Here is a 19,110-nt window from a genome sequence, read left to right on the forward strand (position 1 = left end):
CATATTAGTGCCTCTTTTACTAAAGAATGCAATTATTTTAGACAAACATAAAATAACTTCTTTGCTGGTTCTATTATCTGAAATTGTTTAGAGAGTTAGTGAGCTGAATGGTGGACCCACAAAAATATATGCTCTTGTTCTAATCTCCAGAACCTGCCAATGTTCCCTTATTTGGAAAAGGGTCTTTGCAGATATAATAATAAAAATGAGGATCTCAAGATGAGATCACCCTGGATTATTTGAGGGGGCACCAGAGCCAATGACAAGTGTCCTTAGATGAGACATATGGAGGAGTTCAGTAGAGGACGAGATGCGGGAGGCAGGGCCTGGAATGCCGGAGCTGCCAGCTAAGACATGCCAACAGATACCAGAAGCTGAAAAAGGCAATGAACAGGGGCTCCTCCAGAGCCTCAGAAGAGTGAGACCCTGCTGACACCTTGACTTCAGATGTCTGATCTTGGGAAAAGAAATCTCTGTGTTTTAAGCTCTGTTGTTTAAAATGACCCTTCATGGTCATTTGTTAAGGCATCCCTTGGAGATTAATACAGAGTATAACCTCCCTTTTCTCGTCTCTGCTTACTCTTACTCATGGTTGCTTAGTTCCTCATGTGCAAGATACTTGTATATTGTGTACATCTAATTATTCCAGAAGTCCGAGGGGTATCACAAAATTTCTATGTTCGTTTTTTTATGTCTTGGAGGCTCTCAATGGATCCAGGGAGTAAAAATGACCTCCAGATTCTGGGTAGGTGGAAAGTTGGTGGTGAATACCTTCAGAAACATTTCTATCCTGTCCTGGCCATTCCTCCTGTATTGATTAATTTTGTTTTAGTCCGCTGCTTCACTGAAGGTACAGCTGCTCTCCGTCTTTTGAGGAACAAAGGTCACATCATCAACTTTTGCTGCAGAATTCCATCAGTAACAGAGACCAGAGCCTCCCACCTCCACCCAGGTCCTGCTCTGCATCAGTCTGAGAACGTCATACTCTAGCTTTTAAAATCTCTGCTAATTCTTAAATTTTATGCAAGCATGATTATAATTTTTAAAGGACTTTAAAATATTTAATCCAGTTTCTATTTCTAAGTAATTCGTAGCATAAAGTATAACAGCTAGGACATATATTTGGCTTAAATTTGTGACAGAGACCCAAATGTTTGCTCCAAATAAGTATTAATTCATTAAATAAGTTTGTAATGAAGAGGCCGAATAAAATTGCAATTTCCTGGTTGTGATTATGTCACCACTGGAGGAAAATGGCTGAAGGGTTTATATCTCTATATTAATTTGTACGACTGTATGTGCATCTACAGTTGTCTCAAGACATTTTTAAAAGTAAAAATGGGGGCCCCTGGGTGGCTCAGTCAGCTGGGCGTCTGCCTTCAGGTCAGCTCATGATCCTGGGATCCTGGGATCGAGTACCACATCAGGTTCCCTGCTCTGCTCTGCAGGGAATCTGCTTCTCCTCCCTCTCCCCCTCCCCCTGCTCCTGCTTTCTCTCTCTCTATCCCTCAAATAAATAAATAAAATCTTTTTAAAAAATAAAATAAAAGTAAAAATGGTTAAGCCATGAACAAGTTTCTTTCTATCTCACATAAAAGGAAAGCTAAGTCTAAATGGCAGCAACTGAGGGTTTTACGCTTAGCTAGGAGTTGGGTTGTTTTCAACTTTCTGAGTATCTACATTGGAGGCCTTGGCCTCAAGTCCCAAATTGTACTTCAGTTGCCAGGTCCTGCTCTTTTCTTTGAGGAACAGAGGAAAAAGAGAATACTTTTCCTTTCAAGAATGCACTCTCAAAGTTTTATCTCTTACCTTTTACCTCAGAAGTTAGTTATGTAGCCGCACTCTTCAGAAGCTGCCTGAGAACTGTAGCCTTTATTCTCGGTGGCCTGTTACCCATATTAAAATTGAGGGTTCTAGTTCTATGGAAGAAAAGAATTACCTAGAAGTCTCTGCCATGACAGAATTTTCAGGGTGTGTTGTCCACATATCACCTGGTGCAAAAATCTCTTAGTAATTTTTTGGGTCTTTTTGTTTTCATTTTTTGTTTTAAACATAGGGACTTAATTTAAGCACTTCATGTAAAATACTTTTTTTTCTTAAGTAAGCTCTACGCCCTACCTGGGGTCTGAACTCACGACCCCAAGATCAAGAGTCATATGCTTTACCAACTGAGCCAGCCAGGCACCACAAAATCTTTTTGTTATAGTAGATCGTAAAAGGGAATATTATCAGGCCATATATATATATACTTATTTCAAAACAAAAACTAGAGTTGCATCACGTAATTAAAGATTCTGAAAGAATATCCATGAAATAAAATTATACAACTAGCCAGCATCTACAGACTTTCTAAATCATACTTAGAATTTATTATTTTTTATCATTATATTTAGGAGGGGTTTGGGGAATGGGCCGACACTGATGCGGTTATATGGTTAGGAATGAAATTTCTATGTTTTTAAAATAAAATATTAAGTCTGTCAGAAAGTTTCATAAAAAATCCCTAGCCTAAGAGTTTCTCATGCATGCTCCATGAAATCATAATGATCAGAACTCTGAAAGCTTCAAAATACTATATTGTGTATATAGCATTGTTCTTCAGAATTCAATGTTTGTTTTCAAAAGAAAGAACCCTTTTTTCTTCATGGAAATTTAGCAACCCATGCTGTGTCATTCACTATGGCAACTGAAAAGGAAACAGCAAAGTTTGGCATCCTGGGGCCAATGAAGAGGTAGTGGGTGCCTTTTCTTTCTAACACAAGAGCTAATTCAGTTAGTGTTCCCATTCAAATGGATTTGTTAGGTATGTTTTTTTTTTTTTTAAATTCAAGTGTGATGCCCTAACATTTAGCAGTTTCTTGAGAGAAACTCATTAGTCACTGGAGCCATTGCTTAATCTCCCACAGCCTGAAACATGATTTTAATTCAAACAAACATCATCCAGCTATACCATACATGGTTACATGTTTTCTCTTTGGTGGGTGGGAAGCTGTCACAAGCACTAATCTCTCTCTTCGTTAGCTAAATTTTTATATTCTTTGAAGACTTATATAGAAATGAGTATGCCTTGCAATTGGTATTATCTTGTTTAAAATGATACTCTGGGGCACCTGGGTGGCTCAGTGGGTTAAAGGCTCTGCCTTCGGCTCAGGTCATGATCCGAGGGTTGTGGGATCGAGCCCCACATTGGGCTCTCTGCTCAGCAGGGAGCCTGCTTCCCAGTCTCTCTCTCTGCCTGCCTCTCTGCCTACTTGTGAACTCTGTTTATCAAATAAATGGATAAAATCTTTTAAAAAATAAATAAATAAAATAAGATAAAATAAAATGGTCCTGTATCAAATATACTCTACACATCTGATGTATTCAAGTGGCAAATATGTATAAAAACATGACGCCACTGAAGCAGAAAAAAATTGCATTTTTCAGCACTGAGCATCTTTTAATAGATTATCTACCAAAGTGATCAAAAGACTACTTTATTTGATCAAGTCAAGCCTCGCTGACTTGATTTAATGCATGAAATATGCTCTTTACTGAGTAGTGTAAATTATTTTCTATAGAGACTACTGGAAATCATGCATCTAATTCTATCACGTGTAAAAATAAGATTTGGAACTCATTACATTTTCATCTAGGTATATTTTAGGTATGATGTTTCTAAATTGACAAAAATACAGTTCCATACTTTCCTTTGAAATACAACTCTTTAGTAAAATACTTTCAGGCTAGTTTCTTAAGAAAACTACTGATAGGTTTAGTACTGCATTAGATTTCACAACACAAGTTCATACTTTTTTTTTTGCTTATAGATTTTGGGGGGGGTGGGCAGGTGGAGAGAGAGAGAGAGAATCTTTTTTTTTTTTTTAGATTTTATTTATTTATTTATCAGAGAGAGAGAGAGATCACAAGTAGAAGAGAGGAAGGGAAGCAGGCTCCCTGCTGAGCAGAGAGCCCGATGCAGGACTCGATTCCTGGACCCTGAGATCACGACCTGAGCCGAAGGCAGCGGCTTAACCCACTGAGCCACCCAGGTGCCCCCATACATATTATTTTTAGTTAAAATAATATTGAAAATCTGAAGAAGTTCGTGAAATTAAAGTCAGTTTTATACTTTAGGTAAATACAATGAAGTATAAATGGGTGAAGGAGAGCAGAATTCGTCACTCAATTCGTCACTTGGCATACAGATGATCTTAGATGATTATTTTTAAGAAATGAAAGACACCAGAGAAACTCTGAAAACTGAGTAGAAGTTACCCTTTCATAAGAGACATTTACATTTATAAGGGAAATCTCCATGTGGGGGGTCTCTCTCCCTTTATATCAGCATATGATAGATATTCAGGAAATGTTTGTGAAATTAAAAACTATATATACACACATGTGTGTGTATGTATATATTATACGCCTTTACATACAGATACATACAATGAGCACATTGGGGAAATCAGGGGAAGGCAGCAATCCTCCTAAAAGTTCATTGAAATAATCAACAACTTTTTAAGAGGAAAATCTTGCATTATCACTGAAAACTGAAAATAGAAGGACTTCTGGTAAGTATAGATTCAATTAAAGAAGATATATAAGACAAACTGACAAATCTGCCTTCTATGAAGAGATAGGCTTTTCAGAAAGTAGGCAAAATGTACTCAAAATCCCAGTATAGCTCCCTAATTTAGAGTGATGAGAATGGGGAGACATTTACACATATTTTACCATAACAGAATGTTTTGAGATTGGAACAGGATGTCCATATTACTAAGAAGTTAATATGGTGGACTCATGTAAATGAAAATCCCCAATTAAAGTGGCTGAAACGTGATGTGACTATTTCTCTCTAAAATAAAGAAGTCCAGAAGTAAAAGTCCAGGGCTTGGCATGAAAACTCCCTGGTATCAACAGAGGTCATGCTCATTCTTACTGCTCTGACATTGTAAATGTGTGCAAGATCCCCTTATGGCCCCTGATGGCTGCTGGGGCCTCAGGCATCCATTTGTACTGTGGACCAATAAAAGGAGGAAACAAGAAAAGGACAAGGGGGTCCTTCTACCTGGGTCATTTCCTTTTAACCACTCATCCTTACAGAATGTACATTTTTCTCATCATCCTATTGGCCAGCACTCAGTAACTTGGCCATGCCTACCTTTAAGAGAGGCTAGCAAATGGCATCTTTTTTTTTTTTTTAAAGATTTTATTTATTTATTTGACAGAGAGAGAGATCACAAGTAGGCAGAGAGGCAGGCAGAGAGAGGAGGAAGCAGGCTCCCCGCGGAGCAGAGAGCCTGATGCGGGGCTCGATCCCAGGACCCTGAGATCATGACCCGAGCCGAAGGCAGCGGCTTAATCCACTGAGCCACATGTGTTACCTTATTCGCTAAAATTTTGGTTTTGTTACTAAGAAGATGAATTTCTTCATTTACTTTTTGAGAGAGATCCATGAGACTGGTGTGTCTAATACCTATTCCCTGTGTCTTTTTTTTTTTTTTTTTAAGAATTTATTTATTTATTTGACAGACAGAGATCACAAGTGGGCAGAGAGGTAGGCAGAGAGAGAGGAGGAAGCAGGCTCCCCGCCAAGCAGAGAGCCCGATGTGGGGCTCGATCCTAGGACCTTGAGACCATGACCCGAGCCGAAGGCAGAGGCTTTAACCCACTGCGCCACCCAGGTGCCCCTCCCCAGTGTCTTTTAGTTGTTAGCAAAACTAGAAAAATAAAATTAAAATTAAATTTCTAAGACTGCCTAAAACCAACATTCTGGACATGATTAGGTTTGTCAGTCAGATTCACTTCCACAGGATGGTAATCCAAGACTGAATTAAACAGAAACAGAGACAGGTTTGAGACCTCTCTTTTGCTGGTGAAAAATTAATTTGTGATAGTATGATTCTGTATCCAACAGTGGGTTGATTCTAGAGCTTTCTGATCTTGGTGATGCAACAGCTTCACTGGCAGGTCATTTCTGGGACATTATTTCTAGAAGCTTATTGCAGAGTCAACTTTTGCATCCCTCTAAATATGTCTCTGTCCCAGCGGATAACCCCCAAATTGGGAGACTTAATATTTTAAAGATATCAATTCTCTCCCAAACTGACCCAAATATGCAAATATCAAACAAGCACAGAAAAGATAGGCATTAGAAAATTGCAAATTAAAACCACAAATAAAACATCACCTACTAAATGACTAAAATGTTTTTTTTAAACTGAGAGTGTAAGTGCTGACAAAGATGTGGCTCAACTGGAACTCTCATACTGTTGCTGGAAGGAATGAAAATTGGGACAGCCCCTTTTTTGGACAAGGTGACAAATCGGTTTAATGGGAAGAAGTACGATTTTTCTATAAATAAGGCCATAACAACTGAACATCCTGTATAGAAATCATAAATCTCAGTCCTCACCTTGCGTTATGTATAACAACTCCATATGGATCATGGGTCTAAAAAAGAGCTAAAAGTGAAATTTCTAGAAGGAAATAGGATAAATCCTAGTGCACTGGACTGAACAAGGAAGGGTATCGTCAGTATGATATAAAAAGAACAAACATATCAAAAAACTTGATAAATTGGTCTTCTTCAAAAGAATAAAAGAAGTCAACTCTTTGAAAGACCCTGTTAATAAAATGAAAAGATAAGCCAAAAACTGGGAGAATATTTTGCAAAACACTTAACAGATTAAGAATTCCTATTCCAAATACATAAAAACCACTTACAACTCAATACTAGGATTAACAACCCAATTAAAAAATGGGGAGTAGAATTGAAGAGAGTTCATCAAGGAAAAGATATGGATGCTAAAATAAACATAAGAAAAGATGCACAACAGCATTAGTTATATGTAAAATACAAATTAATACCCAAATGAAATACCACTCTATTCTTATTAGAATATCGAAAATTTTTAAAAATCTGACATTTTTCAAGTCAGAACTTGACTTGGTAAAGAACTAGGGTGACTTGAAATCTCATTTGTTGTAAAACAGAAGAAATGTAGAAGAAATAGGTAGAAATGTAAAATAATAGATTTATTTGAGAAAAGAGTTTAGTAGTTTCTCATAAAGTTAAACATGAAATACCCTACGATTTAGCATTTTGCTCTCAGGTTTAATTATAAAGAGCAAACAAAATATATGTCTCTATAAAGACTTGTGCACAAATATTTATGGCACTTTTTTTATACTAGCACAAAACTGGAAGTAATACAAATGTCCATCAACTTCTGAATGATTAGACAGAATGCCGTCTATCCCTAAACTGGAATGCCACTGGGTAACAAAGGAGTGATGTGATGATACATGCCACGACATGGATGAATCTCAAAGCTTTTTGTGAAATGAAAGTCAAGACACCAGAGAATTCACAATTCCATGTATATCAAATTCTAGAAAGTCAAAGTCATGGCGAAAGAGAGCAAACTGCCATTTTCTAGGGGCCATGGGTTTGAGGGAGAGGACTAACTGTTAAGAGGCAAGAGGGGAATTGGGGTGATGGACATTTTCTAAATGTTGATAGTAGTGTCAGTCATGCAACGGCATCCATTTGTCAAAATGCATTGAATCACAACCTAAAATTAATGAATTTGACTGTAAGTAAAATACACCTCAGTGGATGGATTAAAATATAAATACTTAAAAACCCTCAAGGAATTATAAATAAAAATAACAATTGTGATAAACTTAGTATTAAAAAAAATCTTTACCTACCTTATTGGGTTTGGGGTTTCATCAGCACTAAATAAGATTATGTATTTAAAATCCTCAGAACAATGCCTGGGAAACATTAAGTGTTCCGTGAATGTTGGCAGTTAGTATTATTAATGTTAAAACTCTTCAACAATGCAAAACTTCCTTCCTAGGATATTTCAAAGAACTGAGAAAAACATTGCAATTTTCAAATATTACAAATGTTGTTTTTCCATATATGCATATTTTGTTTTAAGACAGGGCTCACACAGCATTATGAGCATTTGCACTGGGACTCCATCTCAGGGAGGGGTCCTAGTTCATCATCAGTCTTGCCTCCTAATGTGTGAAAGCAAGATTTTGAAGTGGACTCACCCTGCCTCCATGCCCAGGAACTCTGGGAGATCTGAGAACCTAAGAAAGCCTTACTTGTATTGTAGACTTTGACCAACCCCCCTCCCCCCCTACAAAAAAAAAAAAAAATCATGGGACAAATGGCCTGAGTGGTACAAAACTCCTAAAAGACTGTTCACAGATTTAAAAAAAAAAAAAAAAAAAAAATTTTAATTATGCCGGGATGCTCCTATTTTAGACTTTTTACACTGATTGTTCCCTATACCTGATCTGCTTTCCACTTCAGAATTGGGGAAATACAGACCATTCCCTAGCCTCCTTCAAGACTTTATTAAATAACACCCCGGTGAGGCATAGCCAAACCAACATATGCAAAACTGTGATTCCTGCTCTAGCCAGACATTCCCCATTCTGTTTTGTTCCACTTAGCAACTCCTAACACAACAAATAATGTGATTCTTTTTTTTTTCTTTTAAGATTTTATTTATTTATTTGACAGAGAGAGAGCGCACAAGGTGGGTGGGGGCTGCAGGCAGAGGGAGAGGGAGAAGCCGACTCCCCACTGAGCAAGGAGCCCAGTGTGGGGCTAGATCCTAGGACCCTGGGACCATGACCTGAGCCAAAGGCATATGCTTAACTGATTGAGCCACCCAGGCGTCCCTAATGTGATTCTTTATTATGTTTACTCACTTCCCCTTTGCTAGAATTAAACCTCCATCAGAGCAAGGAAATTTGTCATTTGTCTGTTTTTTTGTCATTCATTTTTATACCACCAGTGTCCAGCACATACAGTCTCTGTAGATATTCAGTAAATATTTGTAGAATTAAAAAAGGAATGAATGAAATCCTTGTTAATATTAAACATTGTAGACCAAGAAAGAAGAAAATAAGTCTGCACTTCAAGAAGGCACATACTTCTAGTCAAGTAGATTTGCTCACCTGCCGGGAAAGGACAGTACTTGATGTTACGCTTGTTTTTGCAAGATATGGGCCTTGTCATATCAGTAGACTTAGAACCCCATTTTCTTCCCTGTTTCTCTTTTTAAATGGTTGGCTTAATTTACTCAGGATATAGAAGGGAGTGCAGTTACTATTCTTCAAAGTTGACTGAACATAGAAGTAGCAGAGTTGCTTGGAGAAAAGAAAGGTGTCATTTGAATTGGCAGTAATTAAAATGGTATGACCTTTCTCATTCTAGAGAAGGGCATTTTCCATCAGTTGATTGATAGACAACATTTTTCTTGTCATTTTCCAACATTACTATTTACATAAAAGTACACTATTTACATAAAAGTACACTGAAATACAAGGAGTTAGCCTGATTTGAGACATTACAATAGCAGTTCAACATACAAAATAGAGACAGAACCTTTCCACACCCATTCACATGCCCCTGCAACACTGATCACATCATTTTACTGCACTTACTGCCATTATCAGGCCCCCTTTATGCCTGCAAGGTGCAGTTTAAGATCATAGGACAGCAGAGGATAATGTGATCACTGTCTGGATTTTGTTTGAGGGGTATAACAGACAGGAAATCTACTATGGAGATAACCCCTGCAAGATACCTGTTTGCTTTTTCCCCTAAAGAATCTGGGAGGAGTTGTTTTAAGAACCTGACACAATTTTACCATAGAATTTTTGAAAGAAGAAACTTTATGGTTGAATGAGGTAATTAAGCATTTAGACTGATGGGAAAAGGAGACAGTTGCCAAATCCATTCAGTCATTTTATTCCTTTCTCTGCCTTCTCTGAGTTCCTAAGAATAAATACATGTATTTGGAAATGTATATTTAACAAGCGATAGCATTTAATGCTGAGAGGCATTTCACACCAATGATGTTCTTCTAATGACCATCTTATTTCCTAATTATTACACAAAAAGAATAACTTATCATTTAACTTTTTTGGCCAACTAGATGAAAAATAAGGGATGCCAAAATCCATTCAATCACCTTACTATCATTACCTTCTCTTCTGTGCGTCTGGAAATAAACCAACACATGTATTTCTGAATGATTATTAATATTCAGGCTGCCTAACCCCAATTAGAAGGTAGAAGACCTTTCCTATTACACAGTCCATGTTAGAACTAAAATTATTTATAGCCTTATAGTCTTTACATTCATGAGAATTCTGATATTCCTTTCGTCTCCTGTTTTTTTTAATGCCAGTTCTTTGTTCAAAGCCTCTGTTAGACTTTCCTATGTCTATATACAAAGTCTAGCAAAGATTTGCATAGAAATTAATATGTTTATGGTGCTTTCTTAGATATGTCAGTTTTCCCCCCTCTCTTTATTTGATCAGCATAAACCTCCTAAGAAGATTTTTCCTGTCAAGTAGACTTGTATTACAGAAGTCATGACCACATGATCTCTTTTCCCATAGCTGGTCATATACTCTGTAGATGTGATCATTCTTGAGCCTAAGTTATACTTCTTGGAGACACCAGGCACACTGATTAATTATGTCTCATAAATACCAGTTAAGCGTAGGAGAAGAAAGCTTTTTCCTTCTTCCCTTTTGGGTTTTTTTTGGCTGGTTTGATAATTAAATTGACATAAGACAGATTAATGGAAAAACAGATCCAATTTCATACATAGAGGAGCATATAAAAATCTGAAACTCGGAGAGGTGAGCAAAGCAGGCAGCTCATATATATATATATATATATATATATATATATATATAATATACCTTTTAGACAAGGAAACAATAGATTTGTGAGGAATTGACAAGACAAAGTAGTTTGGGCTTAGAGTAGTAAATTGATGAAGAAGTAACAAGGTTCGTTTCTGCAGGCTTCTTGGCCCTAAATTCTCTCTCTGTTAATAGGGATGTGTCTCTACTTCCTGGTACAGGAAGTATACCTTTCACATGAGAGATTTATTTCCTACTTTCAGGGGAACAAAGGGCCAGAGTATCCTTCTTTTTTTTTTTTTTTTTTTTTTTGTTTATTTATTTATTTATTTGACAGAGAGAGATCACAAGTAGGCAGAGAGGCAGGCAGAGAGCGTGAGAGGGAAGCAGGCTCCCCGCCAAGCAGAGAGCCCGATGCGGGACTCGATCCCAGGACCCTGAGATCATGACCCGAGCCGAAGGCAGCGGCCCAAACCACTGAGCCACCCAGGCGCCCCCAGAGTATCCTTCTTATACCAGCTGCTTCTTAAGAGAGGAGAAAGTGGTAAATATTATTTATTTCTTTTTTTCTGGCAAAAGTATAAAGACACAATGTAATGTGTTTACAAAGATGCTACCGGGCAGTACTTGATTAGCTTATGATGGGGTTCAAGGCAGGCTGCCCCAAAATATGCCACTTTCAAAATAATCAGTATATCAAAGTGGCATATTTTGGGGCAGCCTGCCTTGAACCCCATCATAAGCTAATCAAGTACTGCCCGGTAGCATCTTTGTAAACACATTACATTGTGTCTTTATACTTTTGCCAGAAAAAAAGAAATAAATAATATTTACCACTTTCTCCTCTCAAGAGTATTGCAGGAATTAATAAGCATGCAGAACTTTCAAAAACAGATACAGTGTTTAGAATTCTGTGGAGAAACACCTGTATATAAATGCAATGTATCATTATTGTAGTATCTCCTGGAGTCTAATGAAATGAACCCAATGGGCTCTACAAACCCATTTCTTACTTGGGCTATATCCAACTCACCAAACGCAATTAGCACATGAAACTTTGTCATGACCGTAAACTAAACAGCCCGGAATTCTGTATAACGTGGGACATTTTGGACTCCGTCCAGTTAGATGTTTAAAGTCCTTTAAGTCTTCATTATACTATAAATCTATAGGGCTGATTTTTAGCACCAGGTTGTAATGTGTCATTAGGACTCCTGAGTTAGGACTCCTGAGAGGTGAACAGAATTTGTCACCCCCAAATATGCCTTTTTGGCATACGGATGATTTTAGGTTGATTATTTTAAGAAACACCAGACATAGGAAAAGCTCTAATATGGAGGAGAAGTTACCCTTTTGTAAAGAACATCTACATTTATGAGGGAAACCCCCATTTGTAAGGGTGTCTCCCTCTGGTACCAGGCAGAGAAGGATGACTAAATCTCTATTAACTCTTATCAGAGGAGAAGGCAATGATGTAAATCTGCATAACAATATTCCCCTTGTTTGCCCTGTTTATCCGGATAGCCTCCCATAAATGACTCTCCCGCCCCCAACATCTTCCTTTGTCTTTAACTGGAGATGGTATTTAACCTGGTGGCTTGGGTCATTTTGGGGAGTTATTCAGTTTTCCTGGATCTCTCCTATGTGTACAGAAGTCATACATGCCATTAAACTTGTTTTTCTCCTGGGAATCTCAGCCAAGAACCTAGAAGGGTAGAGGGGAAATTCTTTTTTTCTTCCCCCACACGCCAAAGCCAGAGTATTGCTTGTGCTTCCATTTGGTTTCGGTTTTGGCTTTGTTTTTTTCTAAAACAAATTTAATATTTGAGGCATTTAGCACACTTCTTACTAACGACTGGATCCAAGTTTCATAAATGATCTGTTTCCCATCTAAAAATGTTACCCACTCCGGGGTGCCTGGGTGGCTCAGTGGGTTAAAGCCTTTGCCTTCGGCTCGGGTCATGATCCCAGGTTCCTGGGATCGAGCCCCTCATCGAGCCCCGCATTGGGCTCTCTGCTGGGCAGGGAGCCTGCTTCCCTTCCTCTCTCTCTCTGCCTGCCTCTCTGCCTACTTGTGATCTGTCTGTCAAGTGAATAAATAAAATCTTTAAAAAAAAAAAATAAAAAAATAAAAATGTTACCCACTCTGTATGTAGTCTTCTTTATCTCCTTCCTTTTCATTTCAAACTAGTGAAAGAGTAGCCTTCACCTGTCACTTTCATTTCCTTTTCTCATACATTTGATTTGTAAAGAGAAATACCCAATTTACAGATGCAGTTTTCTGGAAGGTTACAAATAATGTTGTGCATTAATCCAGAATTTCCTTACTGATTTGTTTTTAGCATCTGCATTCTCCATTCCTATGTCTTGTTTATATTTTATAGCATTAATTCAGGGTATGCTTGATAACATTCTCTGTCTTTATCTTTCATTATACCTTATTCCTTTCCACTTAGTCCTCATTATTTCTCTCTGCCCTTTCTATTTTTTGTTAAGTAGTATCACCTTGAGTAATAAATTCCCAGAAGGCCTAAAATTCTACCCTGTCCAAATTAGAACTAAAATTATATACAGACTGTCTTTACTTATGTCCATGAGGTTTTGCCTCAAATAATCTTTTTATCATGCCAATTCCTTTCCTTGCATTTCATTATATCTTTCCATTTACAAAATCTAGCTCATAGCATGGTATATAGTGAGCATTCAAGAAATGTTTATTGAATAGGGGCACCTGGGTGGCTCAGTGGGTTAAAGCCTCTGCCTTGGCTCAGGTCATGATCCCAGGGTCCTGGGATTGAGCCCCACATCCGCCTCTCTGCTCAGCAGGGAGCCTGCTTACCCCCACCCCCTGCCTGCCTCTCTGCCTACTCGTGATCTCTCTCTGTCAAATAAATAAATAAAATCTTTAAAAAAAAAAAAAAAGAAATGTTTACTGAATAAATTGACAATTGCCTGATTCCCAGGCCTTTATTATTTCCATTTTTCTGCGTTGTTTGTCCTGTTTGGTATCTCAAATTCTGTATACCAGTTTTATGATATACCTGAGGACTACATCCTAAACCTCTGTTGTGGATAGCACTTAGATGTTCTTCTTTTATCTAATTAAGTATAAACCTCATAACTGGTCACTGATTGTTCTAATCCAAAGGTGTCAATGCGTCAAGCCACCAGCATCTGCTCCTGGCTCTCTGCTGTCCTCTAGTGGCTATATCCTGTATCCCCCTACTAGGAGTATTACAATTAAGAAAACATTTAAAAATATGCTTAAAAGTCTAGGTAAATATCTAGAATGTTCTCTTCCCGTAGACTGAGTTAGCTTGGCTGAGCTAAGTGGTAAGAACTGATGTGGCTTATCATGGGAAGACCAAATCCAGATCATTATGGGCTTGGAACTCTGCAGGTGTTCCTTTCATTGATACTCAAGGCAATGCCCACAGGCAACAGCCTCCTATCATCCCTTGGTCTTTCCGCACTTATGCACTTCTGTGCATTTCAAGACTGCAATCAGCCAAATGCAAAATATGCCTCCCAAAGTCTCTTTTCAATGGCTTAGCACATTTATTATCTTCTGCTAAAAGAGAGAGTACGGTGCTAAACCTGCAGGGTCCAGGATGATGTTGGTAAGAAAGAAAGCTCATAGAGCCAGTACTTATATGGGATTGAACAGAACCATCTCAAAGTCCCAAAACTACTATACTTATAAAATTCTAATTATAGGACACAAAGAGTGACAAAATTTTAAGCTATGTATCACGGAAATATTTATACCCCCTTATACCCTTTTGTTTCAGCATGCATACATGCCAAGTAATGGAAGTATGTTAAATTTTGAGGTTTCATTTCTAAATTACCAAAAAAAAAAAAAAAGTAGATAATACTCGCAATCCTCTATAGCTCGATTATTGTAGGACTAACTTTAGTTAACTTTACTTGGTTTGTAACTGTGTGATTTTATGCAACAGAAGGGATAATCAGATGATCATGTACTACAACACAATTACTTATAAGTATTTAGGCAATTGTGTATCTCCTTAAACTTGCAGTCATGAGGAACTTGACACTGTGAGAAGCAGTAACATTCTTGGATTATTTGATTTACTGAGTCGTAAGATCTCTTTATTCTCTGTGCAAATCTTAATATATATTAATATATGTTACGTAAAGAAAACAAAAAATATCAGCTACAGAATGCAAGAAATATATATATTTATATTTATCTCAATATTAACCAATAGCAATGGAAAATGTAAAGTTTGCCTTTTTTGTCTTGCAAAGGCATATGGCAAGGTCCAGAGAATCAGAGATACAGGACTCTATGTCTAGACTATCTCTTTCTGGGGCGCCTGGGTGGCTCAGTGGGTTAAAGCCTCTGCCTTCGGCTCAGGCCCTGATCCCAGGGTCCGGGGATCAAGCCCCGCATCAGGCTCTCTGCTCAGCAGGGAGCCTGCCTCCTCCTCTCTCTCTGCTTACCTCTCTGCCTAGTTGTGATCTCTGTCTGTCAAATAAATAAATAAAATCTTAAAAAAAAAAAGAATATCTCTTTCTGAACTGTATTCTTAGAGTAAGAAAGTTTATTGGATAGCTGAGATAAAAATATGAAAGCAAAGATATTTCAGTTTGTCCACTATCTGGCCACCTGGAAGACGGTCATTCTGAGTGTCAGGTGCCAATATGAAGATGATAATGGAGCAGCTTAGGGATGGATGAGCCTGGGCTGGCATTTCCAAGCTGTCTTCTGCAGATACATGCCCTGGCATGGACCTAGAAACTACTATATTCTCTAGGAGAGAATGCAAAAAAAAAAAAAAAAAAAAAAAAAAGGCAATATGTCTGGTTACTAGTGTAGGAGCAAATTATCTTGGTCATTAAAGGTTACTGAGCAGTTACTTTGGGGACCAAATTGGAGCAACAGTCAGGGTTCAGGAAGATACAGATTTTCTTAGGCTTCATTGGAAATGATTAAGAAGCAAGGGTGAACTTACAGGGTTATAACTAGGTTAGGAGGATAAAGCTCATTAATGTAGACTATGCTTGTGTATAGAGAAAGACTAACCCCACCTCAAGGAATATCTGAGTCCACACAGCCAGGGGAGACTAGCTCAAAGACAGGATGAAAGAAGGATAGCCATTAATCCTAATCTCACAGTAAGCCCTGATTTTTTTTATATTCCTTTTATTCAAAGGTGCCATCTTAAGAAGAGGGTAGGATAAACAGCTAAGAGACTATGTACTCTGAAAAACAACCTGAGGGTTTTGAAGGGTCAGGGGTGGGAGGTTGGGGCAACCTGAGGGTTTTGAAGGGTCAGGGGTGGGAGGTTGGGGGAACAGGTGGTGGGTAATGGGGAGGGCACGTTTTGCATGGAGCACTGGGTGTTGTGCAAAAAGAATGAATACTGTTACACTAAAAAAAATAAATAAAATGAAAAAAAAATAAAAAAAAAATAGGACTTGCAATTTTAGACCATCTATGTATTTTCTAAATAAGGATGATCTGAAACCAAAAGAAACTTAAAAATGAAAATGTATCTCTTTATCAGAATATCTAAAATTTCATTTGCTCCTATTTCCAATGAGTTCTAGAAGTGAAGCAGATATATTCTTTGTCCATATTGAAGTAAATTCTAAATTCTAAACACTGCTGTACAGCTACTAAGTCTCAGAACTAGCATTCGAATCAGGTCTATACTATTCCCTAGGCACTGAAATTATTTGTATAGAGTTGACCCTATACTGAATATGAGTAAAATATTACTAGGTGTTACATAGCTTCAGATAAACCACAGATCAAATCTTATCACAATGACATATCAATCACATCTATTAAAAGTCTGCTAAAACACTGGAGAGATATATACACATTTTTGTGTATGTATGGAATTGTAGGCCTAACAAATTACTTCATGGTTGAAGGATGTTTTTGTTCAGTAACCTGGTTGTGTTCCTGAAATGGGAAAAACTGAATCATGGAGAAGACTATCATTAATTATCGGTAAAGGCTATACAAAACTTGATGTCTCCTGGAGAAAGTTGGTTTCTGGTTCAAATTCAATCTCTCTTTTCTTTTAGCATGCTCCAAATGATCCCACAGATCTCCTTTCTGGAGAAATATAGCTATAGGGAGCACATTAGGAAGTAGTAATCTGTGTTAGGTTTCTGATTTACCAAGATGTTCTGGGAAACCACTTAACTTCTCACAGCTGCAAATTCCTTACATGAAAAAACACAGACCCTTCTTGTAGGTATTTGGAAATAACTGGTAGAAATCATCCCAAAAAAATGTTCCGCAAAATCAATGGGAGCTTTAAGCAATATTTTAAATGTGAATAAAGAGGATGTGTGTATGTGAGTGTGAGTGTGTGTGTGTGTGTGTGTGTGTGTGTGTGTGTTGAAACAAAATCTATATTGGACAGTGACAAACTACAATGGGGGAAATTGGTTTTGGAACATAAAAACCTCTCAATCACCACAGGAAGCAAATACTAAATCTGTATCACGTGATGTATATGGCAAAAGAACTCTGGAAATCCCATCCCTTAGCTCTCTAGAAGGAAATGCTAATCTTGGGTGCCTTTATTTAAATAGTACTTTGGGGCAACTTGAGTTCTTTTCCAATTGATGGCAAGTACCTGCTCTACATGGTTGAGAATGTTGACTTGTGAGGGAGATCTGCCACTTGGAAAAGTTGCTGAAGTCAGAAACAATCTTGATCCTGGCATGTGCGCTAATACATAAGAGCGGTTTCGACATGCATTTCGGTGGGAAGAAAAGATCTTAGGCTTTACGATGGGAAAGTGTCCCTTTTGAAAACAATCTTGGGAGCAAATATTTTTCACTTAATGTGTCAAGGAAGCAGATGCTAGTGAACTGAGATTTAGTATATAAAAAGCTGTCAGTTACTTTTGCCAACTTCTACTATCACTGAAAGGGAAGACTACTTCAACATCTTACTATAATCTAGTGGAATCAAGCAAGGTACCATCTATGTTGAACGGTGATGGGGGCATAAAGCAAGTTATTACCATAATGTGGAAGACTCATCCAAGTAACTGTTTTTAAAATATCTAGTTATTCCTTTTGTCATCATATACAAACCCATTTCTCAAACATGTTTAATTCTACATTTCTCTCTTGACAAATTTTATATGATTATTTTTTTTCAAACAACAGTGTTTTTTACCTAAGTATAATTGACATATAATATTAGTTTCAGGGGTCTAACATAGTGACTTGGTATTTATATCCATTTCAAAATGATCACCATAAGCCTAATTGCCATTGTCACCATACTTATACCATTACTGACTATATTCCCTACGCTGTACATTGCATCTCTGTGTCTTATTTATTTTATAAGTGAAAATTGTACGTCTTTATCTCCTTCACCTATTTTGTCTATCCTTCTGCCTCCCTCCCTTGTAGCAAACATCAGCTTTCCAACCACACAATTTGAGATGTCATTTCTCGGGGAGCCTGGTGGCTCAGTTGGTTAAGTGTCTGCCTTTGGCTCAGGTCATGATCCCAGGGTCCTAGGATGGAGCCCCACATCAGACTCCCTGCTCAGTGAGGGAGCTTGCTTCTCCCTCCACCTGCTACCCCCCCTGCTGCTCTCTCTGTCTCTCTGTCTCAAATAAATAAATAAAATCTTTAAAAAATAAAAATAAAAAATAAAATGTAATTTTTGATTTCCTCACTTCAGCTTTCTGTCAAGGTATTTCTCTGTTCTTATCCACAAATTTGACTGTAATTGGGAGTGTAAATAAAACTTTTTTTTAAAGATTTTTAAGATTTTATTTATTTATTTGACAGACAGAGATCACAAGTTGGCAGGCGGAGAGAGAGAGGAGGAAGCAGCTCGCCGCTGAGCAGAGAGCCGGATATGGGGCTCGATCCCAGGACCCTGAGATCATGACTTGAGCCGAAGGCAGAGGCTTAACCCACTGAGCCACCCAGTCGCCCCAATAAAACAGTTTTTAAAACAATAAGGCTTTCATAAAATACGAATTGGTGGCAGAAGATAAGAATATGTAAGAATCTTAGGTTGCTGCTGAATTTCCAATGAGCTGCAGGGGTCTAAGTGGGCGGGTGCGATAATTTTTAAAGCGATTAAATACCATGAATGTCCTTGTGAGTTTCATACACTAACTGATATAATTGTATAAATGAATGTTCTATTGTAGGGTTATTCTTCTGGTCTGCTGACATTTTGAAGAAGTGGGCACAGAATTGCAAGTCATTCAGCTTATGTGACTTATACACAGTTCTGGTTTCTTGGATTGTAAAAGTTGGCACTGTTTTTGAAAAACCTTGCCTTAATATTTCCAAACTAGGGTTCCTTTTAATGAACTTTACATATTACAAAGGGAAATAAAGAACAGAGACTGAGTCCCGGTAGAAAGTGAACCTCATTAAAGCACAGGCTGAAGAGGGAAGCTCGAG

The 19,110-nt window shown here is 37.8% G+C and overlaps 1 pseudogene; it reads left to right on the forward strand.

Moving 5' to 3' along the window:
• The first annotated feature begins 310 nt into the window (after positions 1–310).
• Positions 311–19,110, forward strand: part of LOC123925651 — a 173,428-nt pseudogene continuing 154,628 nt past the window's right edge.

This window comes from Meles meles, chromosome 15 (assembly GCF_922984935.1).
Source record: "Meles meles chromosome 15, mMelMel3.1 paternal haplotype, whole genome shotgun sequence".
NCBI classification, from domain to species: domain Eukaryota; kingdom Metazoa; phylum Chordata; class Mammalia; order Carnivora; family Mustelidae; genus Meles; species Meles meles.